Genomic DNA, 24251 nt, shown 5'->3' on the forward strand with positions numbered 1-24251 from the left:
ATTGCCAAGCATAAAAAAGTAATCTGGGTAGCTGGGCCATCCTTGGTAGAGTTACACATGTGCCTACATTAGCATCAGCCAAATGCCCTCCTAAAGGTGACTTGAAACAAATACTTTCATATTCACATGAAGATCTGCACAAGAATATTCACTGCAGCAATGGTAGCAATATTTAAAAATTGAAAAGAGTCGGATAAAATAAAATTTTGATATATCCAAAATGAGCTAAATAGATTTATTTGTGCCAATAAGATAAAATTTTGAGAAAAATAGAAGTGTGTCTGCAAAACATTGCTTGTAAAAAAATGTGAAAACATGACAAGTAACACTGTATTGTGTGTCCATAGAATCAGAATATGAATAGTAATCAAAGATGCATGGTAGTGATTGACACTAAACTCACAGGAGCTCTGGCCTCCTGGAAACGAGAGAATAAGATTGGAAGGGACTGTATTCCCAGCGCGTGTGTCTTTTTTTAAGGAAGCATGGCAAATGATTGATATGTGATAAAGCTGCTTGTGATTGTGGTAGTGGTCATTTTATTATTCATTATTCTTTCTACTAATGGCTAATTGGCAGCTCTGGGTCTGAACATAGGGTTTTCTGGTTACTGGGATTTGCTTAAGAGCAAGACGACCACGAATCAGGAGTCCTTGGTAGTGAAAGACTTGGATGCCTCTGGTAACTTTCAGTTCATATCTGGCCTAGAAATTCTCAGCCAATTGCTAAGTACACACAGCCACTCTCTCTGAGTTTGTTATCTTGGGGTTGGGGTGGAAGTTGCGGTTTGCACCCACTGTAAACTGCAGGACTTTGACTGTCCCATCCATATCCAGCACTCATGTCATCAGCTTTCCTTCTCTAAGACAGCTTTGGCAATCAGGTGCAATCTAACACTCTCATTCCATTTATTCTCTTCCTGTCCCCTACTATCATTCCAGTGGGGTCTTGGGAGAAAGGAAATATAATGTGCATGCTTAATCTGATGTTCTTAATCTGAACAGTAAATGAGTGTGGATGAAGTGAGAAGACAGAGGACAAAATGGTTATGGACTAAATGTGTCCCTGAAGAATTCCTAAGTTAAAACCAATGTATCAGTGTCAGGCAGGATCTGTGGCATGTGACAAGCGTAGAGTAGACTCCACCATCCACAGGATGGGATCAGTGCCCTTATGAAAAGAGACAGCAAAGAGTTTAGAACTCTCTGCTCACTGCCATATGAGGTTACAAGACAAGGGCCTCACCACACGCTGGGTCTGCTGGAGCCTTGATGGCAGATCTCCAGCCTTCAAAACCAGGAGACATAAATGCTCACTGTTCAAGCTTTCTAGCCTATGATTTTATGACAGCAATGCAAGCAAAAATGAAAGAAGGAGGTGTGGGTTGTGGTACATCTCTTCGGTAAGTTGAATGTGTTTTCATTTTTAGCATACATAACTCAGTCTTAGAATGCATAATCCAAACATGATATGGAAAATATGAGAAGAAAATATGAATATGTTTCCTTTGGTAATATACACCAAGGAATTTCGCTTGAACAATCACTGTCTGGAGTCCATATATCACTGGTGTTTTTGGACTTTGGTTTCCTTAGATAAATATCCTGCTCAGGAGCAAGAAGGCACTATATTGAAACTGTCCAAGTTAATAAAATTTCTAGACCACAAAGGAGCTCCTCATGAACCCTCATGGACCACAAAAGGAGACTAACAGAGTTGTTGTATATTGTACACTTAAATGTTTTAATTGCAGTGGAATATTTTAGCAACCAAAAGAATCCCAAATTAAGAGTTCCAAGTGGGAAAGAGCACTACAGGCATGATTCAAATAAACTTAACAGTATTTCAATACTGCTTTACAAAATAAACTCATTTACCCTGGGTTTCTGACTTAATATACAAGTATACTTGCTAAATGAAAAACATTTAAGAGGCAAAAATATAAAAGATAAAGGCTTCTTTGCATAGTAAAAGTCGTCTAGTCATAAGCAATAGCTTAGACTGATGAATATTATAGAAATATTTTTTGTAATTATGTGAAATGTTTTCATTGATAGTTGCAGAAAGAAGTTTTCATGCAATTCTCTAAGAACAGGAAGCTGAATTCTTTGGGCCCATATAAATTTCAGAGGATTTCTTCATGCTACTTGAATGGCTGACCTTGAACTAGAAGACTGAGTTCAGTTAGTATCAACTGTCATTAGCTCACTGAGACAGCATTTTGGTTTTTAGCAGACTTGGCTTCCAAAATATGAACTACTTGGTTTTTAGTGACGTCTTCCTCCTCATCTATCTCCCCTATGTGCACAAACAAGCAGTGAATTAACATAGAAATTAACATAGAAAGAGGTCTTCTCTGTGTGTGCATGTGTGTGTGCCCACGTATGTGTGTGTGTTTAGGGTGTGACGCAAGGTAAGCAAGAATTGGAAATGCTCAATCATGTGGAAAAAAAGAAAAACCAGAAGAATCATTTGTACATTCAGTTTAAATATGGCAAACTCTCCCATCAGAAGATGACAAATGGTTTATGCACATTGTCTCTAATAAACACTGCATCATGATTCCCTGTTTGAATATAAAAATACATGCTACACACAGGTCAATAGACTTTCCAGCCCAAGTAAAGAATGAGCAGAGCTAATTTCCACACCACAGAATGCTTTTCTCCCAATAGCAACTGGGTAAGAGCCATGTGCTGATTATATGGATTTTGCTGCTATATCTCTCCACAGATTGCAAGCCTTTGCACTGCCAGAGACAGACTTGATATCATATTATTTATACTCTGCCTTATTTCCTGTTCACTCTTCACTTAGATACTTTCATTTTAACTTGAGAATCTTTTATCATCATTGGGCATGTGTCTGTCCATCACTATGTACATCACAAGGCCTCTGAGAAAAACTGTCCTTTTAAAACATTAACTCTCTCAATCTTTCAACATTTTCCAAGCCTGTTATCTGGATCCTAAAGCCAATGTGCATATGGCACATACAGACTGATGTAAGCTGTGCTTTCTTGTCCAAGAGAGTTCAAGTCCCTAACCCTTCATACCAGGACTTCCCTTGGCATCTGTCCTCACAGCAGTGGCAATGGAACTGCCTCTGTCTCCTGTCTGTCACCCCCACCCTCACCATCCCACATCTTTCCATAACATTTTCTATATTTGGGACCAATCAGGAGAACTGCAGGAACTGGGGTATTAGCACTTCATTATCTTGGATGGCAGAGTAGTACTTCTTCACTATTGGAGCTGGCAAGGAGCTGGATTCAAAATCATTGCGTATTAGTCAAAGTTCCCCTTAGGTAGGAGGGCAGGAGAAGAAAGACTGAAAAGTAAGATTTCTATGGATTGGCTCATACAATTCTGGAAGCTGAAGAGTTCTAAGCTTTGTAGTGAGCACTGTTGCCAATGGTGTAGGACCCACTCTGAAAGTCAGCAGCCTTGAGAACAAAGAGGAGCTGGTGGTTTAACTCAAATCCAAAGGTTAGAGAAGATCAACGTCCCACCTCAAGCAATGAGGGAGGAGAACTTCTTAATAACAAGGCATTCAGCCTTTCTGTCCCGTTTAGGATTTTATGGGGTTGGATGTGCCCCACCTGTCAGCCACGAGCCTGCCTTAGCTCCTCAACTGATGCATACATGTGTCTTATCCCAGAACACCCTCACAGATACCTCCAGAAGGGTATATGAGTGAACGTCTAGGTATACCACGACACAAACAAACTGACACACAAAACGAACCATCACCCTGACTCGGGATCTAAGTTGTAAGTTAGACTCACTTGAGAGTTTTGAAAGAGCTAGATGTCAAATTTGTACACTAGACCAACTAAATGAGAATGGATGGCTAGAATGTTAAGCAGACATGACTAGCTAATGACTCAGAGAGTTAAATAATGGCATCCACTAAAGGCCTTTTCTGTCTTCAACACAGCCTCCTGGCCAGTCCATCTCCGTGAATCCTGTTCTAGAGTAAATGTTCCTCCTCTGTGCTTCCACTGCATCTTCCTTCCCATGTTTCTGATGTACCCATCCCTGGCATTATAGTAAGAGGGCACGAGGGGTGATGGAGATACATGATTAATGTTTACATTTTTTAAAGTATTAAAGCAAAAGATACATTGCCATTAATCTCCCTCAAAATATCCCCCCCAAAAAATGTGTTCAAAGTAAGAGGAGTGTTTTAAGAGGGAATAATGGCAATGAATCCATTATTTTACAATAAATTATTTGTTAAATTTAAATATTCACCACTTTACTTGATCACACCTCACTTATATATAAACGCTGTTGAACTTTCTGCCTGGTTTCTTGGCGCATTATCTGTCCCTGTAGGAACCTAGATTTGGCTGTGAGGAAGTTCAGACAGCCACATGGAGAACTCACGTCCATCTCTGGTCTCTGGCCCGAGTGACTATCCCAACCTGACAGCAGTAACAACGACCAGACTTCAAAGAAAATGAGTGTTTAGATGAGTCCAAATCCTCAGCCCTTAACTACTCTCACCTAACTTTGCAGCTATTGAAAAACAGAAACAGGCTGTTCCCACGAGCTCTTTTTGAATTCCAGTTACAAAATACTTAAATACATTGAAATAGTTGCTTTATGTCTCTAATTTTTCAGGTAATTGTCTGGAATAGGAGGCCAGGCAATCATTTTCTTCACTGATTTCCATCTTCAAGAATCTTTCATTATTCTCAAAATTATAAATATGGTTCATATATTGGGAGGAAAACTCCAAAAGAGAATGTGTTTTTCAGAAGAACTTGTGCCCATGATGTCCAGAGGTAGAGTGGGTCTGAAGTTCAATGATTAACACCATGGCAGTCAACCCACATAGAAATCAAACCAGGTGTTTTAATTAAAAGATCAACACCATGTTTTCTTTTCACAGTTCCTAAAATTAATTAATTGATGGAGCTGATGTTTTATAACCCCTAAAAACATTTTTATCAGTCCCTGTATTTTACTGATTACCATAAAGTTGGGAATGGAAAAAACTGGCTTAATCCTTAATTTTTGTGAGCTACACCATTGTGTAGTGTTTAACTTTATTTGCTCTAACATGTTTTCTCTTTTATGTTTTATTCCCATTTCAAGAGAATAACACCTTCGCTAGGACAGGAACAACTCAGTCAAAAGTATATAGATGTCACGTTCATTTCCCTGCTGAGAAATAAAATGACAGTGGGAAAGTGTAGTCTCAAGTCCCCAGCTCAGTTAAATATAAACTTAATGAGCACTTTCTAGGAACATGGCAGCCAGATGACTCCACTTCTTTATCTGTGTTCACTCTCCACAGATAGCTCCACACAGTTCATTTGCAAATAGGAACAGGAAATGGAAAGGGAGTTCACTGCAGTGATCAGTATAGTGCAGTCACTTTGCACACCACGTCCCTTAAGTGGTAATGATCACTAAGTCATATAGTGCAGTTTTTTCTAGAATAAATTGGCTCCACCAGTTAAATAAGCCTTTGGGTTCATGGTGTCTCGAGGTCTCCTAACAGTTCCCCTGAACTGACGGAGCAAACTAGTTACTTGTGTATCACACAAATCCACTCTGTGACTTAGGTGTGCAGCTGGGTGACAGAATGCTTGCCTAACGTGCATAAGGCCCGAGTTTGATCCTCAGTGCCACAAAAAAAAAAAAAAAAAGAAAAGAAAAGAAAAGAAAAACCATACCAGAAGTTGCAATGTTTCCATATACATTTATACAGCCTTTCCAACCTATCAAAAGAAAGGGATTGTAGTTCTTGAAACTATCTATGCCACAAAGCATAAATGAATTTTAAATCACATTTTTGTTATGTCACATTGGGTTTTACTCTCTTCAAAAAAAAAAGTAATAAGAACTGTGGGAGTAATAAAACCCAAAATGTGTAATTGTCATTGTACAAAAGAGAGGAAAAGAAAGTGCTCTAAAGGATACAACTGCATATATATTTAAGTGTATAAGATAGATAACCATATTACCGAGTTTTGTTGGACTGCAAAACTGTTTGCAGTCTCACTGTTTGAAAGTCCATTTTATATGCTTTAATTTTGTAACTTGAACAACTATTTCTAAGATAACAATATGTAATCTATTAACTAGTGATTTCCTACAGTTTATTCTTTCTGAAATTCTGTATAACTTGTACTTTTTCTGTTTTTTTCTTCTTTTTCTCCTTAAATAAAATTTATAAATAAATAAATCTCATTTTTTTCCTAGTCAAAAAGCAATAATGTTCTGGAAAAAGGATTAGACAATGAGAGAGTTAAGACTGAATTCAAGGAATGTCATTGTCACACACTAGCTCTGTGACCCAACAAAAGGCCCCCTGCTCCTCAAGCTTCTTCTGAATCTATGATTTGAGATACTTAACTGCCTCACTTTAATTAAATAATTGTGTTTTTCTTTATGAGTCATACTTCTAACAAATATAACAAGTACCAAATTGAATCTGAATTTTTATTGTGATAACCTGAGTTATAAGAATTTTATTCCTGACTGAAGAAAGAGAATGCCTGAATTACACAAATATGCTGTTTTAGCCTTTTTTCAGCTCAAAGAAGATACTAATATTTACCAAATTACATTTGACCTGTTTGGTAAATAGAAAGCCACACTGCAGAGGTAATGAACAAGCCAAAAATTACTTTTCCTTCTATTGCTACAATTACTGGGTACCATGGCTCTTGTGTTCCTGTGCTTCCTCTTTGCTCTGGGTTACATTGGTTAGTTTTTCTCTTAGTATAATTTTTTTCCAATTTTTATTTGCTCAGTACATGTTTGTAGTAAATAATGATCACGTTCTTTGTGTGACATTCTAGCAAATACATAGCACATCTTACTTTACACGCTTTCCCTCCTTTCTTACCCCTCTCCGCCATCATTTGGTTTTCTTTCAATTTGCAAAGATCTAGCTCCGTATCTCCTATTATTCATCTTTTATTTTGCTCTTTATTTACATTTTGGAGAAACAATGCAATATTTAAACTTGTTTGTTTATTTCACTTAACATCCATTTTCCTACAAATGACTCAATTTTATTATTCTTTATGGCAGAGTAGTACTCTATTATATGTAAATACCACAATTACTTATCCATTCATCTGTTGATAGATATAGAGGCTGTTTCCAAGAGTAAATTATTATGAGTTGCACTGCTGTGAACTCCTAATCACTTCAATTTCTAAACATTTCTGGAAAGATTGGTAATCACAGAATTTCCTCTTTACAATAGAAAAATGAAATACTCTTGAAATTGTGGATACCTGAGTCCCTCATCATCCATGTTTGATGTAAGAATATTCATTTTCTTTACAAATATTAACACTCTTTATTCTTTGTGAATAACTGATAACTCTGGTATATTGTTTGACTATAGCAACTGGATAAGTTAGTATTTCCCTAATGAGAATCCAAGGAATAGATATTTCAAGCAACATTTAATGAAAAATATATCTAGCTAGTATAGGCTAGTAGAGTATATCTTAATTACGTTTCTATCTCTAGGAAATGTACCTAGAGTGGTTACCAATTTAACAAAGATTTAAATTATTTGCTTTGAGACACAATAGCTGACTAGTACTAAAGCAGATAAATCATATGTTCTTTGATTAACATTTCACATATTTATATAAATTAGGCCACCCTAGTCCATGACATTCCTGGCTATCAGTTATAGATGTTTGGATAATGCCAGCTTTTTCCAGACCATGGTCATCTATGGCAGAAAGAACCTGAGCCAGTCCTTTAAAACGTAACAGCTTTGTGAAAAGATCAGATCATCCAAAAGCTAGTCTCTGGATAATGACTCAATACCAAATCAAGTTTCTGGGCTAAGATTCCATTTCAAAATAAAATTACTTTAAATTCTCCTCAGCCGTGTTCTCGAAAGTGAGCACATTTAAATGAAGACACAATAGTCCCGATGCAGATCTCAAAGGATGGAACACTGAGATATGAAAATCGGTTTCCACTCCTCGTAACCCATTATAGCCATTTCACACTTGGCAGACGGATGTGTGCATTAAACAGTGATTTCCTGCAGTATGGTTTGCATTTCCACTCATCTCGCTGCCTTCCTGAGTTCCAGAACTACACAGCACTTTGAAATGCCATTAATTCCAGCCAATTTGATTGTCTGGTATATCACAGTAAAAGAACTCAAAGGGTAGGTACTTCTTTTAATAAATATGGACCTGGTTATGTTTAGGTATCACAAGCAAACATTGGAATATGTTTAAAACGATGGAAAGTGTAGGTTAGCAAATGTGGAGTTGCCACACCTTGCAATTAATGGAATGTCTTTGGTGTAGGCACTACAGTCTGGCCTAAAGGAGATTTAGAATCTTGGAGAGGCAGGGGTTTATATAACCCAATAAAAATGGTCATATTTTTGCTGTCACAATGAGGTTGTACCACACTGAGAATGAAGCACTTGTATTGAAATGAAAAATGGCAACTTGATAGAACACAGGGGTGGAGAATCATGTTCAAATGTAGAACAAATATGGTAAAGAGATGAAAAATTTGCTTTCACCTACTATTTATTATATTTCCACTATGTCCTAGATTCTGGGGCACATAAAGATAAATTGAGCAGAGATTTTGCCCTCAAATAATTTGTCTCCAGTACAGATGCGAGGTGGTGAGAGGCGTTGTAGGGAAGCATGGGCCTGTGCAAGTTTAGAGAGGAAGACGTTGGAAGCAAGGTTGAATGACAAAGGAAAAAATATGCAAACTTTGGGAAACTGGGGAAGAAGACAGGAGGGAAAGACACAAGGAAGAGGTTAAAAACAAGAACAGAACAACAACCACAAAAGTAATAGAAACCATGTTCTCTCTCATATAAAAAACAAGAATAAATAATCAAGAGAAAACAAAACAAAAATAAGAAAAACAAATGTCCACTTTAAGGCATGTTTTGCTGTTACTGGTACACACAGGGAGACAGATTCCAGATCCAAGTTGATGAATCCTAAGAAGCCAGCCATCGGTTTCCGGTGGGGTGATGGGTGATCCCAGCAAACCTGCACCCTCAGTTCCACTGAAGATCAGGCTGGTTTCTGGTTGCGAGGCTGGAACTAGATTTGGTCATCCTGCAGCATTCCTGGCAGCTTGAATTTAGCTCCCTGCCTGCTTGAATTTAGCTCCTTGACCCTGTCATTGAGAGCCACTAGACAGCGCTAGCAGCTGTTCTGAGTTCTAAGTTTAGTTCTCTCCAAAATGACAGCAAGTTGCCCTCTCCTGGGGAACGTCTGAACCCGAATAACTCATCAGCCACTGCAGTCTGCTGCATCCACTGCTCTGTTCCACTGGTGTGTGTCTCCATGGAGGCCTCTGGGGTTGCCAGTAGTCACCACGCATCTTCAAGTGTGAGCTGCCCTTTCCATGTATGAGTCTGGGTTTGAGAAGAAAGTTCCACCCACCACCTGCTTGCTCTTCCTTGAAGTCTCTCTCTTTATTCTCCTTGAGGGCTTCAATTCTTGCTTCAGATCCTTTATGGGTCCCAGGAACCCACCTCCCTCCTTCTTTTTCTCCTAGTGTTGGCTATATTCCAGTGTCTGGATGCCAACTCTTGGAGAGGCTCTTTCTCTGCTGCTCACCAGCCTGCCCCTTCCTGGAAGTCCTCTAAGACATTATTTTAATGGCTAAAGATGGATGACAGAATAAAGCGGAACTCTAAAAAGAGCTCAGTATTTTATGGTCAATTGATTTTGACAAACAGTGCCAGTGCATCACAAAGGAGGAATTTCTGGAACAGCTGGATACATTGGATAAATTATTTTGAAAATTAAAGAAGGTTGGCACCGGAAGACTCGAAAGAGGAAAGAAATTACTCAAGGTCACACAGCTGAGCTACTTCTAATTTGGTATTCTGAACTGGTTTTATTGCCCACAAGGCTTCCCTTAACAGCAGTTGGGTGCATTCATTTTTGTTTTATATATCATATTGGCTGAAGTTACATGGCGAGATACTTTTTCCAAAATCATTTTGGTGTGGAGAGTGTTGGAGAGTTTTGTATTTTCTGAGAGTCTGAGTCCATCTGAGGTGTTTAAACTGTGAATTTGATTTTGGTATTTTTGAAAATAGTTTTTGAAAAGTACCACTTAGCAACCCACATTAAATATGGCAAAAGATGGGAAAAATATCTTGATGCTAAAAATATTTATGAAGGCAGAAGAGGATGGAGTAAGCAAAGGGCTTTTCAAAGACAGCAACAAGTCCCACTGCCTGGCTTAAGGAGTTTGTGTTCTAGGTCTGTCCAGCCATGAATTCTGACATGTAACAGAAATACTGTTGGGCACCCTTCTATTGTGGAACATGTCCCAGTATTTAGTTTGATAAAATATTTGTGGCGCCAGTTTCAGAAAATATAAGATACCAAATATTGGAAAATACTTTGAGAGGGTCTTCAACCAACTACCTAATAGTAACCAAGCAGCAAGATATTGCTCGGTTAACTGACTTCCTCAGGGTAATGCAGCCAGGAACCCCAGGGATGGAGCTTGGGCCTTCTACGCTGAACACAATGCAGCTGTCATATCCGTCACTGCCAGCTCTTTGATTGTTTTCCCTGTAGCACTCAGTTAATTTTCATGACAGTATATATACTCAGTGGGATTCTTCCATCTTCTGTCTTATATCTAAGACTAGCACATTCCAAGGGGAAGCCCTGCCTCTCCATTGGCCAGGCTTGCTGACAGGTGGCTAAAAGGTTACTCGGTGCCCTGTGGCCACCTCAAACAACATAACAGAGAAGCTGCTGCCATCGGAGCATTTTTGACACAGAGAGCACCAACACCTGGCTAGCAGAGCCTCACCCTACAAACACTGTTAGTTCCCGTTCCATTTTTGGCTTCTCCTACCTATGGGAGGAGAACCTATGGGAGTCAGAAGTAGCTTCTACTGGGATGATGTCATAAAAGGAGGAGAGATAATTCCTATGACATGGTTTGGAAGGGGGCACACAGCAAGTCAGACAGAGGATGACAAGTGGAAAATTACAATACTTAGCAGTGAGCTATTCACTAGGATTTATTAATGTTGAAGTTTAGGGAAAGTTATGGATTCTTTCCATACCATGCTGGGAAGCAGTACCTAACAGAGTAGGTTTAAGGAGACTGAGGAAGAGACAGACTGGTGCTGACTGAGTCCAGTTAATTCTCCAAAGCAGTAAAACCATTAAACCTGACACCATTTAAAGGTTGGTTGAAAGTGGTGCAATCCCTGTAGTCTGTTTTTTTGCTTTACATTTTTAGTCAATTATTATTTTTAGTTTCTAGGGAAAGTGTATTTTTAGCTTTAAAAATACAATGATTGCACAAATTCTTTTCAGCTCTGGTAATTTGGTTGGAAGCCTTCCTATACACATGAATGTAGATGGTGGGAACATAGCTTTCTGATGATTTCTTCTCTTTTCTGTTCTATAAAGGGGTTTAAATACATTATTGTTCTTTCTCCAAACATGAGTGGCTCATTATTTCCTCTACACTGTTTCCTCAAAAAAGATGAAGCCTTTCCCATGAGCTATGCAGAGAGGACTATCAGTTTCAAGCTACACTCACAAGTGCCATATTCCCATTCTCTGTTTTGTTTTGTTTTAATTCAACAAATGGTTCCACATGGTTGTAAGCTGGGGTCCAGACCCAAGCTTTGCCACTTAGGTTCTTCCTCACTCTGTGGGATGTTTTGTACATGAAGTTCCCACCTTCCTGTCTTAATGCTTTCCATTCTCTGTCCAGATTCATTCTCTACTCTCCTTTATATCTTAGGAAAGCACAGTGTTCAAACTATGTTAACTGGTTCCTCTGACCTTTGGCTTTGGGATGGGTGATAACCAAAGAAACAAACACCAGAAGGCCACTGGAGAGAAACAGGAAGCCAGGCAGACTGCAAACTTCCCCTCCTCCCTGACAGTAGAGCCCCAGCCGTGGGTCTCAGGTGCCATCCCTGGGTGGAGGCCCTCTCTGCGGCTGTGTCCCTAAAGCAGTCTTCCTCTACGTCTTCCGGTCCAGCGGTGGCAGTGCACTGCTGAAACTGCAGCTGGACACCGTGCTGTACTCTGTAAGCCCCCGTACCTGCCATACTTTGTAAGTTGTCCCTGCATGAGCCTTTCTAAATATCTCATTTAAAAGAGTCATTTGGTTTCCCTACTAGGAACTTGAAGAATATATTCTCTTCTTAGCATTTATTCTCTTTATGAGGAGCTTAACAACGTCCATCTCAATTCTCTGGTGAACTCTGTGATCCTGGAGTTGAAACCTCCTTTGGCTCTTTCTGTGTCTCTACATTATTTCTATATTCTTCTGTGAAGACATGGGACTGTGAGTTGCATAGTGATGATTTTTATTTCTATTAGAATATGCCAGACTACAAATTTTCCTAGCTCAGGAACATCTGTGTGTCTTCATCACTTAGCAATGAACCTTTATCTGAACATTGCCAGTATTTTAACATGTACATTGGAAAAGATCTCATAAAATGTGCACAAAGATAAAGTGAAATGGGTATAAACAGCTGCTTTCTGGTTTTATAGAAATTATTATAATTTTAAAATTTCAAATACATTTCAATTTCATTTTATAAAAATTTTAAGTACAACATTTTAATTATTTTTTGTGGTGCTGGGATCATACGTGGGGCCATGCACATGGTGATTACAAAAACATAAATTAAAGTAACACTGAGATTACACCTTACCTCAGAAAGAATGGCCATCAAGAAATCAAAAAACAATGAATGCTGGCTGCAGGGCCAGGACAGAACCCTTCTACATTGTTAGTGAGAATATAAACTACCACCAGGGAAATCACTATGGAGATGGCTCAAAAAACTAAAAGCAGAAATTCCATTTGGCCCAGCTATTCTCCTTTTGGTATCTTCCTGAAAGAGTAAAAGTCATTATATTATAGTGATACACATATACCAAGAGCAAGCAGAAAAGATTGAACTTTATTAAATTTTACTTAATATGGACCTTGATGTACAAAACAATAAAAAAAACTGAGAGAAGTAAAATTTAATGGACCCTCACTAAACAAACCGCACAGAGGATAAAGAGCAACTTCATACTTCTTTGGTGAGCAGAAGGGTAACTAAATGAAACAGGGTTAGCTTCAGACAGAGCTACGTTAAAACTGAGCTCTGTACCTTGCTAGAGCTATTAAGGCAGTCTTTGAGGCAACCTAAACCAAGACTTAAATAAACAACTCATCCAAGAAAATAAAGGAAATTCTAGGCAAAAGGAATGACACGGTTGGAGACCTGAAAAAACAAACAAACAAACAAAAAAACCAGATAGAGCATAGCACACTGAAGACTATGAGAACAGCTTAGTCTGCCAGAAAGGTAGTGCTGAGGGAAGACGGGGAATAAATGAGATTGGAAATGTAAGAAGGATAGACTTCATTCTATTAAACCAAATTAAGTTTGTCCTAAATGCATCTCCATAATTTGATGATAAAGTTTGGTCCAAAGCAACCTCCATACAAACTGAATTATACTCTCGTTTGATATGTAAATGGATTCTAACGTAAGAGTACAGTTTTGGAACCAAGCAACTCAGTCTCAACCAATCATAGCAGTGAACATTCCAGCCAATCAGAGACAGAAAGCTAACAATGTGACTATATAAGGCAAGTGCTTCCTGCAGCCAATTGGGTTTTCATTTGCTATAAATGTAGCCTGATATGTGGTGGATGGGACACTTTGATCCAGTTTTTTGTGGTGTTCAGTCCAGTTTTAGAAATTTATTCTTGCTCCAATAAAATTTATTATAGTGAACTCATCTCATGTTTTTGTTTAATAATACAAAAGGAAACAGGTTCCAGCAGAGGGAAATACTGTCACTAGGTAGGGCCTAATAAAAGAAAATAATGACTAGCTTCTTTATGTGAATCATTAGGAGAAAAAGGAAGAGAGAAGTGATGAATGGCATCCAACATTTTGGATAAAGCAACTGAATGAATGAAAGCAAACACCAGACTGTAGATGAAGTGTCTGAGAGGCAAAGTTATAAACAGAGTCCGGTGTAGTTCAGATTTCCAAGGTACAGCTGCTGGTGGTGGTAATATTAGCAGAAACAATTACAAAGAAACAAATATTTTTAATTTTTTCTCCATGTGAACATCAGCAGCTCATCAATAACTTTAGAGAAGAATAACGCTATTCTCAACACTATTGAGTGTTAATTGAAATTAAATAATTTTAAAAATGGGATCCAGTTAGAATCTTCTAAAAGACTCCACCACAGGCTCAGGTACCTAGAAAATGCCTACAGTGTTAAGAACTATTTTAGAAGCCAAATCTCTGCTTTGCCTCTTAGCCCAAGAGAGTCTAGGAGCCTGGAAAAGTTTAGTTTCACCAGCTAGTGTTGCAACACCCAAAGGGTGGAAGTCATTGGAGGTAAGAGAAAAATGCCGGGCTCTGCTAAGCTTAGTAATAGTGCAATGGGCTTGAAAACTTCCCAAAGAGAGCATTGCACAGATAGTTTCATCAAGTACAATTTCTACACAGTGTTGATTTTAAGAAAAACAAAGTATCTTAAAGCTTTTGTGATTTTCCCTTTTATGTAACTATTTTTAACAGTTTTAAGTCTAAGGCTTTAGATACCCTCTCTGCTCTCTGAGGAGAAATTTTCCTTTTTGCCTTACAAGGAGAAACTACCTTTGAGAAGGTATAGAACAAAAGGTAGGCTCTTTTCTTACCATTTATTTCCCATGATTTTGGAACGAGCAGCATCAGGCTAGATAGACATGGTCCGGCCATAAGCTAAGTTCCAAAACGTAGCTTTCTGGAATGTACAGATTCCCTTGAGCCATTTGCCTATGTTTTGCATTTGGATGCCTTGAAGTTCAGTTATACTTCTTATTTATCTCACTCAGGGACCTAAAGTGCCACCAGGAGTTTTGAAATGTGGGCTCCTTTTATTGCCATGCGGCCACCCTCGGGCGTCACTCTCGTGTTGGTTCTGTATGCTTTCCTCTCCACAGCTGCCAAGCGCACTGCCTCCAGCTCCAGTCACATCAAATTACACAAGCTAAATAGCATGAAGACAGTCAGTCCCGGGATGGCATATCGCTGGCAAAGATGTATGCCTGCATTTAGTGGGCATTTATTAAACATCAAGTCACTCTGAAGGAAGCATTCATTATGTATCTGTTTAACAACTTACTGTAAAACTATTAGATATAGATGATATAGATATTGATAGATACAGATTTCATTGCTTTTTTGAAGAATTAAATGTGACAGCCTAATTGAAATGCAACATTTAGTAGCACTAATACCTATAGCTCTGGGTGATAACTATTCCATGTGAGTTCAGGGGTTTTTCTCTTCTCACTACTAGTGCTCCTAGTGTTATCTCTACTGCATCTCGTAATCAGACCCTCCAAAAAAATTCTAATTGTAGGATATGAGGCCATGCAGCTATTTCTAACGCCTCAGCATAAACCTCTGTGAAACAATGAACCCTTAAGTAATTCGTAGTCCCTGAAAAACATGAAGCTGGCAATAAATCTACAAGCTAAGTCCAGATCTGCATTAGCAAAATGAAGCAGAGAATTAAAGCAATTATCTAAATAATTTATCATGAGCCTGGGGTAGGTAACTGAATTACTTAAATGAATATTTTAAGGGGGAAATACATTTTTGGAAAAAGACCTTTGAAGACTCTCCCTTGGCTCATTGCATGTAGAACAGAAAAATCATTATGATGATGGAGTCTGTGTGTACATGGAAGACACCCCTACTAGGACTTTGCTTTAAAAGTGCAAAAACTATTCAAGAGTAGCACTGTGGCTTAGAGTCTTTGGCATCTGGCTCATAAAAGAAAATCAAAAACCTAAAGAAGACCATGGAGTAATTTATCTACTAGGAATTCAGTCCCATCCATCATTCTTTCCTGGGCTCCACAATGTGAAGGCTCAAAGGCACTTCTCATTTTAATTCCCTTTCTTGCAATTGTCTCTAAGAAAGCAATGGCCAATACTTGCTTTGATTACGAGACAGGGAATTTTGAAAGTTTCTCAAGGTGGAGATTCCCTTGCTTCCTTTAGTACAAAGCAAACCTCAGAAGAAAGGCTTTTACTGATCTAAATTTGGTTCTGTGTGCTTCCTGTGGTATGATACCCTCTGAACTAGTCATAAGGACAGAGCAGGGAACGGTACACAGATTCTCTTTCCGAGCAAATCCTTACAACTAAAACCACAGCCAAGACCATGAACCAGCATCACCTTGCAAAAAGGCAGCCGTAGGCCCCATGCATACTTGCATGCCTGAATCTGAACCAGGTCCCTGGGAGATAAAAGGCTTATAAAGCACTAATCTTCATGGCACTCTGGGTCTAGGAGAACAAGAGTGGAAAGTCTCAGCCAACTAGCAAAGGTAGGAGAAAAAGAATGACTTCACAGAGGGTTTCAGAATCCCTGTTACGGATTCTGAAGCAGAAGTTTGGCCGCTGAGCTGTGATTCCAAGACCTTGGTCTTGGCCTTTTGATGCTTGCTCTGGACTACAAGTGTTAATTATGGCACCGAAGTGTTGAGAGACCTGACTGCAAACATCACCTTAGGCAGAAAATCTGCATCCCTGCTAATGGCTCCCTAGGAATCACTTCCTTCCCCTCAGAGACAGGAGATTGATATGGAAGACAGAAAGTCCCTGCAGTACTCATTACAAGCTGGGGTAGGCGAGCTGGGGGCAAACGAAGGAAAGATGAGATTTCCCCACCTGAGCTGAGTGTGATGAAGACGTGCTGCTTCCACCATACATATGGTGCTGGTTTTTCTTAGAACATGTTACTTCTGCCATTAATGTAATTACTTTTCTGACTGGTTTTGCAGAGCTTGCAACCTAAGGCTACATTTTTTAATAAGTAGAAAACTCACTTTAGAATGAATGTACAGATTCCACATGTGGCTGAAACCCATTTCCTCTTGTTTTGTCCTCAAAAAAGATTGAAAGCATCTGGCTAGCTTCCTCCACATACAGGGCAGGACTGGGTCATGTGAATATCCTCATCTCTGGGCTGGAGGACATCGGGGGCCCAACTTCCCTTCTCACTAATATGAATGGTAGTCATTAACTGATCAAGAGTTCAAATGCAGCACCATGCTGAGTGCTGTATGCTCAGTGCTTCTTAATTCCATCACAGACTCCAGTTCCCCTTAGGTCCCCATCTCAGCTCCAAACAGCTCACCACTCAACTTCTCTCCACCTCCACTTACCCACCCTTAAAAGGGTGACAAGACTACTTCCTTGGCCGCATGCAATAGTTGTTTTCAGGATTAAATGAGCACAGTATATGCTGTAACAGGCTTCTGATTCCTACAAAGCTTTTCTTTTGAGCCCAACCTCTTCAACCATCTCAACCACATAAAAATGCACGTGGCTGAGGGAGATCGGGCTGTTTTGTACGCTAAGAAGCAGGATATCTGCTAAGAGAGCTTCCTGCAGCTGCATCTGGCCTCTGCACTATGCAACCCCTGAGCTGCTGCCATCAGGAACCATTTCTTTACTTTTTCACGCAGAGCCTGCCCTTCCACATGGGCTGACTCAGGCTCTAGTTTTCCTTCCTGAAGTGAATGACACTCTCTGGCTCATTACTACGCTTGTCCAATTTAATATTTAATTTCAATCCTGTCCTTCACGGTGTTAGCCACACACACCCAAACGGAGCTGTCAGCATCACCCCCAGAGCCCTGCCAGCTCTTGTCCCCTTGGCATCCTAAGGTGATTCCTTCTCTCATCAGTAGCATGGGTGTTCAACGCATTTGCATATTGAATGTTTGGTGAAGTCTGACTGTAATTTAACATATCTGGAATGTTTCAGATGGCCTGAGATGGAATCCCACATCCCAGATAAATAGGCTGGGGCCTTAAAACTCAGATTCCATAAAATATTTATTAAATAGCATATCTTCACCTATATTGGATGATTTAACCTTCACAATAGCCTTGATTTAACCTTCACATCCCAAGTCTACAAGTAAGAAACATGAAGCTCAAGGAGGCTAAAGGCTTCTCCAGAGTTGTGGAACTAGTTCAAAAAACTGAAGTTCAAATCTAGAACTCCTAATTCCACATCCAGACAGCTTCCCACAACATCCCCATTGCCATCTAGAGCAATGCAGGAGAAATACTTCTAGAACTCAGTATGGCAAGTATCACTTCTTTTACATCTTGGAGCTTTGTAAAAAGCATCTTGGGATGCTTACAAAGGAATGTCATTTGTTTGATTTAGCTGAATATCTATTTTCCTGTCACTACTTACTTCATCGTGGTGTGAAATGCATCAAGTACTGACCGCACTGCTTTATAGCACTCGTAGAAAATGACTAAGTGTTGTTTCATGTTTGGCAGGGCTAGCACGTTTTGTCAGCTTGAAAGAATTTTTGGCCAACAGGTTTTATTCCAATCCACAGTTGTTAACTGTTACAGATGTTTGAGGAAAAAAAAATTTTTTAAATTTCAGTTGGGTTAGATGAAATAATTAACTGATCACTGAGATCCACTGAAACTGAGAATCTCCCATTTTTATAGGGACACTGGTGCCCAAAAATGAAGGAGAATTTTATTTTCTTTCGCCTCTCAAGGCACAGATCTCTAAAAGTGAATAAGGCCTCTGATCCTAAAGATGGGCAACGTGCACCACACCATTCTGCAGAGAAATCCTAGTTAGTTGTGTCATTTAGAAATTTTATTCAACTACTGGCAACAAAGACAAAGAATAACATGCTTCTTTTATTTCTTTGTTGCATAAAAGAAATCTAGAGGCAAGCAATTTAGTGCTGGGGGGAGTTCTGCTCCACCATCAAAGCTCAGTTTCCTTCTGTCTGTCCATCAACCTCTCCTTATGGCTTCCATAGTTGAGATATATATATATATAGTTCAGAGTGACTATATTTCCACATTTCACATAAGAAGCAGAAGGAAGGCTTCCCAGCTTCCAGAAAAGCCAAGAATATATCTTTCAGTCCACATGAGTAAAAACTGGGTTTCATAGGAAGAAACAGTAAATGGATATTGAATAACTACTGCCTAAGCGTCTTTGCCAGTTACCAAGAGATAAAAGACTCCCAGTCCATTTGGAACCTTTTTTGGCTGAATTACAATCAGGAATCCATATGCTTTTAGAGCTAAAAGGATGAAAGATCAACTAGTTCAACACATGCATTTTAAAGTGAAAGACATGGAGGTCCAGAAGAGCCTCTGGACTTGGCCGAGACAGCAGCGCAAGAGAGGCTTAGAGCTTGGACTGGAAAAAGGGCTCAGTAATACCTACCTAAAGTGGTTTAACCACACTGCACTTCCTTCCAAAGCTTACTTTACAATTATGATACAGTCATTTGTTGGAGTCCTTCAGCATCTAACATTCCTTGTTTTTGTTCCCATAAAGAAATAAAAAGAGAGGAACCCACTGAAATTAAGCACTGGCTTTAATATTGTTAGACGCAACAGGGAAATATTGTTATAACAATGAAAACTGTCTTTTGCCTTTAGCCTTCATGCAGCATAGGTGGGGGCATTTTCAGAGGTGGCTGAACACAGAGTGTGATGCTGGGATATGGATGTGATTCCTAATCCTGGTAGCCTTGGTAGAGTATAAAAAGAGGTGGAAAGAAGCTGCTAAAGCCACTTGATGGGCTTCTTGCCTGCTTTGTTACCTTCTGCCTATCATTAACTGTATCTCTTTTGGGGTGCCTGTCTGCCATGTATCACCCTGCCTTGGAGCCAGTTGATTGTCACTGATATCTTAGATACAGCTTTCTCCAGCTGGATCAGGAGGTATGAGTGTCTCATGATACTGACGTGGGCTAGAAGTTTCCTGGGGATCACTGCACCTATATCATACAAACTATGAACGTCCCTCTGAAGAATGGCACCATAGATGTCCCCAGAGCATCTGCCACTTGACTAAATCTAAAAGCATTCATTCAAAATTGTATGTTTGGGTGGATTTGCCAAAGTGTCACTGCTACCACTGACATAGACCATTTGATCCAAGAGGTTTTTTGCTAAACTGTTATGTGAACACCTGTAGGCATCTAATTGTGTTGCTTATATGTGTCCTCTGGATGGACTTTTCTGAGTGTTAAACTTCCATTTTGTTCATATCTGACTCCTTCTGAAACAACCCAATTGAAATCTGAAGGAAATTTGAATAGACCAGGTACTTTCAAGTGCAGGCAACAAAATAGGATTTGGAAATGATGTTTGCTTCACTTTTGATCTCTATTTCAAAGCCTTCAAAATGGCTCTCTTCTTTTAGTTTAGCCAAATACTTAAGCTATCTCTTGCTTTTTCAGAAGTGTATTATCTAGAACCTCACAGAAGCAATAGATATCTGATTACCATCCTCCAGGACACTCCTTAGGAGTCCCAAAGATACACACCTTCACTGACCCACCTCCACTCCCTGGAAGACCCAGGTGCGAGCTGGAGAGTAACCCCAATTGCACCAAGTACATAGAGCTTCTCTGCTAATGGTCCTCTTGGTGCTGCACTCCCAGCCAAGTCTGTGGGTGTGCAAGACCCATGCCCACTTGCCATGATTCTTCCCAACTCATCAAGGTTCTTTGGTCAAAGCACCAGCCCTAGGCCTTAGCAGGGCTGTTGATAATTTGATTCCATTCCCATTGGAATACATGGAATTACAGGTTCCCACCTGACTGACATTCCATAGCCTGAGTGAAACACATACTTATTTTTAAAATAGTAAATGTAACACGATTCCTGTAACTAATTGTTCTTTGTGTAACTGGCTTCCAAGCTTGCTCATCATCTTGAGCATTTTCTCCTGGATGTTTTCCAGCTTGCCAGAGTCTCTTCTATGAAAACCAGAAGTTTAAGGATCCAATTTCATTTTCCATTCCCATAGTGCAGAGTTAGAAAAGATTTTCATTTTTTAATGGGATGTTTGGGGCAGTTCACATATACAACATCTTCTTCTCTTAATGTAATTATTAAGATGGTGCTAATCATTCTCTATTGTTTCTCTCTTTTGCATAAACAATAACAAAACAGAGATTAGGTCACTCTTGGGCTGCTGCTTGAATTTCTTCACAGTCGAGCTCCTCGGGGTTCTGAATTCTGCTGTCTCTGGCAGGATGGCTTTACAGGCATAAGCTGAGGAAGCATTTTCCTTTCAGGTGGTGACACTAAAGAAAACAAGAAAACAAATGGAAAGAGGAGCAAAGAGAAGGCCTAGCTCTCTCTTAAGGGAGGTTCTCAGAAGAGCCATTGATCAGAACTGTGCCATGACAAATACCTAACTACCAAGAGCCTAGCAAATGTACTGCTTGCTTGTACAGCTCTCTGCCCGCTAAAATTCATTTTACTCTGGAAGACAGGGAAAACAGATGCTTAGAGATAACCAGTAATGTCTATGACATCTTTCAACTACACAAAGCAGATATTATTGAACTCACCAAAATCATAAGGAAACAAAGGCTCAAATTGTTTAAATGACATGCATGAGGTCATTCAAATGTGCTCTAGCTGCTGCACAAATTAGAAATTTTTATATCAAATCTATTTAATTTCTTCCATGTGTTACCATAGTAAATACAAAGTATTCTTCCATAAACATTCTGTTTGGTTTTCTAGCCTTTTATATCTGATTTTTAATATGCCTGTTGTAGTTAGGGGTTGTGCAGAGAACAATTAGAATCAGGACATGGATTTTATAAGATTGCCTTTATAATAGTCACCAGGAGTTAACACAAAAAATGCAGGAAATCTATCCGCAATACCAAAAATATAGAATATTTAGTGAAGAGCCTAAATCCCACAACAATGTCCCACATGAGTCCAGATGAAGACCCAGCGCTCATGACAAAGCCTGCCATGAGTCCAACTGGAGGTCCAGAGCCCACAAGAAGGACTCATGCCAGTCTCTTTTATGGATCCATCCCGGGAAGGCCCAAAGGTCAGCGGTGGAGGCCAGAAAGCCATGCCAGCGGGGTGAAGGAGCTGTGCTGGTGGGATGAGGGTTTACACTGGAGCCGAGAAGTCACACTTACACAAAGACCAAGGCTGTCCTGCAAGGCACCACAGCCATCCACAGCGACACGGAGGCCCCAAGCTCCTCCGACAACAAGCACAGTTGGGTACATGCCAGGAAATCAACGTGACGAGTTCATTATGGAGACCAACCAGCACACATCTTTCCCTCTGGAGCCAGGAAGCAATGCTTGATATGAGGACTAGAGCTTCTGTAGGAGAACCAGCGGCTCAAACAGCAACTCATAGGAGAACCTACAATGCCTTAACGCCTCAACGCAATAATGCAGGAACGCATAGCTTCTCCTTCTCCACGTCTCTGTTTATGCTGGCAACTTTCCTCAGGTGGAGCATCTACGCTCAGTGCCATGCTGATATAATCCAGCTGGCGTTAAGTTGACCACCAGTTCTTAATCCATAACAATGCCTAAAGCATGTCCCCTTGCCCTCATGTCCCACTTACCTCTGCCATCACCTTGCACAAGTCACATTGCCTAATTATCACCATTGCCTTCTAACAAGGTCTCCCTACCTGTCTCATCCCTTTCCTGTTTATTCTCCACACAGTGGGAGAAGTGGGCTTCAAAATGCTCACATCTCATAATGTTACTCAACTGTTTAAAATAATTTAATAACATCTCATCCTCTTCAGATAAAGCCGAACACCGTCAACATGCCTGGGTCCAGCGGCCTCCAGGGTCCAGCTGGGTCCAGCTCCTTATCTCACAGCTCTTTGCCTCCCTTTCTGCATTACTCTGGACTCTAAGGCAACTCCAGTCTTTTGCCTGTCTCTGGGCCATTCCCAGATCTTGCCGAGTTTCTGTTTCCTTCATATCTTAGATGTTAGCTCGGGAAGCTTTCCTTGACAGTTCCTGCTAGCTCCCAAGTCCTTCTAGTATATGATTTCAAAACACCCTGTGCTTGTCTTTCTAGACTCTGAACACAGTTTGTAAGCACATGGATTCACAGAATCCATTCACATTTCCTGTGATGGTTTGTAAGCTCCCTGAAGAAAGGATGTTTCTTTTACCAGCATCCAATAAACAAATGTTTTTAAGGGGGGAAATGTTCAACGTGAAACTCTTCCAAATTTCACTGTTAATTAATTGTAAGTAACATGAAAAACAATATATGTACAGAATACTATTACTTCAAAATATTTATTGAGCATTCCACCATGATTTAAGTAATAGACATCAAACACTGAACAAGGCACACTTCACCTGCCTTCACAGATGTGATATTCTTATGGAAGGGAAGTGAGGAGGAAGAGAAAAAGGAAAGAAGGGATAGAGATGGCTGGATAATAGGAAGAGACACGTGGAAGGCAAGAAAGAAGAGGAAAAAAGGAAGACTATTCAGTGTTAGGGAGAAAAGTAAGTGAAGTGAACTGAGAGAGTGATGGGGTTGGATGAATATATTTAATCAGGATAGTCAGGGGAGACATCTCGGAGGCAGTAATATTTGAACAAAATGAATATTAAAAGCAAATCATATCAAGACATGAAATATAAATGAGGAAAAAGAAAGGTAAAAATCCCTGAGTTGAGAACAGCAAGCCTAGTGTGGTTGTGAGAGAAATAATTCAATACTAAGACAGAGCACTCAAGTTTGCTGAGATAAACGTGAAATTGACACTCCCAACGTGTCCAACTCCTAAGTTCTCTATAAATTGGCATGTGCGCCAGGTACAATGATAGAATATGGTGACCCATATTCCTTAGGCCACTCGATTAAAACAACAGTCTGTGTTCAAATCAATAAATTTCTTCCATCAAATTTTTAACAAAAAATTAACAGCAACTCTGTACTATCTCTTTCAGTAAAACAAAAGATGGAGCTCTTTGTATTTCATTTTATCAATCAAGTATTATTCTGCTACAGAAATCTAGAGATGTACAAGAAAGAAAAACTACAGATCACTCTCAAAGACTATAAAGGCAAAAACTTTTAAAAATAGTACATTTTATAATATATTACAAATAGAAGCCAGCAATATTTAAGATTATACACTGTGATCGAAGGGTATTTACCCAAATCTGACTCAATATGTAAGAATTAAGGTAATCTGTGATATTAACAGGCTATAAAAGAAAAATCTTATAATCATAAATAGTTGCAAAAGAAACATTTGATAAAACTCAACATACATTCTTAATTTAAAAACAATCACAAAAATATAAGGAAAAGAAAATATGTACAATTTAATTTTTTAAAATCTGCAAAACTTCAAAAGCTAACATTATC

Source organism: Cavia porcellus, unplaced genomic scaffold, assembly GCF_034190915.1.
Source record: "Cavia porcellus strain 051 isolate PalLab524CR breed Dunkin Hartley unplaced genomic scaffold, mCavPor4.1 scaffold_27, whole genome shotgun sequence".
In the NCBI taxonomy this organism is placed as follows: Eukaryota; Metazoa; Chordata; class Mammalia; order Rodentia; family Caviidae; genus Cavia; species Cavia porcellus.